Genomic DNA, 1,390 nt, shown 5'->3' on the forward strand with positions numbered 1-1,390 from the left:
ATATGAATTACCTACTAAGTATGAAATAATTTTAAAAAAAAATACAAAAGGAGTAAGATAATAGGCCACTTACCTGCTCTGAAAATAAATGGAGACTTGTGTCCAAAATGGAAACCAAAAAAGGCCTACTTCGGCAAAGAAAACAATAGAGACACCTACAAGAGAGAGAAAAGGACAATGAGAATAGCAACACACACACTGTCAGCACTCCCACACCATGCCACCCAGGGACAGGCCACTTACCTGCTCTGAAAATAAATGGAAACTTGTGTCCAAAATGGAAACCAAAAAAGGCCTACTTCGGCAAAGAAAACAATAGAGACACCAACAAGAGAGAGAAAAGGACAATGAGAATAGCAACACACACACTGTCAGCACTCCCACACCATGCCACCCAGGGACAGGCCACTTATCTGCTCTGAAAATAAATGGAAACTTGTGTCCAAAATGGAAACCAAAAAAGGCCTACTTCGGCAAAGAAAACAATAGAGACACCTACAAGAGAGAGAAAAGGACAATGAGAATAGCAACACACACACTGTCAGCACTAGAACGGGCACACTGCAAATTACATGTAACATAACTATTAGATACTACATGTAAACACAGATAATAAATTAAACATAAAACACCATACAAAATGAACAAATTATAAACCACTACAAAGGAGCATTGCACACCCATACATACTCTGTTTTGTAATATACTAACTAATTTTTTTTTATAAAAAAAAGTTGTGTTAAATACGGCAACTGCAACACAACAGTAAGAAATGTGCAAGCTAACAAACGCAAATTTTTATGCAATATACTGCAATAAAAACTCACTCAGAAATGTGCTATGCACCACGTCCACCTTGCTTCTGTCTTGCTTCAGTATTTTTCACCATACACCCACTCACACAGGCTGCATACAAGGCGTTTAAATAGCCAGTACAACAATTACTGGACCTATTTGCATAATTGACACCTGTGCGAATTACCGCCCTGGAAATCACACGCAGCTATAAATTGCAAGACAGCTGTGCAAACACACATGCCACCAGCAACATGGCTACATGTGAGCAGATGGCAGCAGAGATGGACCTGGTGCAGCAGCAGATGTCCGCATTGACAGCTAGGCACCTAGCGCTGCGGAGACAGATGCTGCAAGATGCCAGTGCGGATGTTGAAATAGCAGGACCCAGTACTGTTGAAACCCCATCTTCTGATACACAGGAGTTAGATGTGAATCCCCTGACAGACATAGATACTGGGGAAACTGAGGGCGATTCTGGACTACCATCTCAAACCCAAAGTACACAACCAGCTAGTGAAGAGGAAGATGGTGAGGAGGGACAGGACGATAGCTCACAGGCTACATCCAAAAAACGAAGAAGACAGCCCGCCTT

The sequence above is a fragment of the Pseudophryne corroboree genome, chromosome 7, assembly GCF_028390025.1.
Source record: "Pseudophryne corroboree isolate aPseCor3 chromosome 7, aPseCor3.hap2, whole genome shotgun sequence".
NCBI lineage: Eukaryota > Metazoa > Chordata > Amphibia > Anura > Myobatrachidae > Pseudophryne > Pseudophryne corroboree.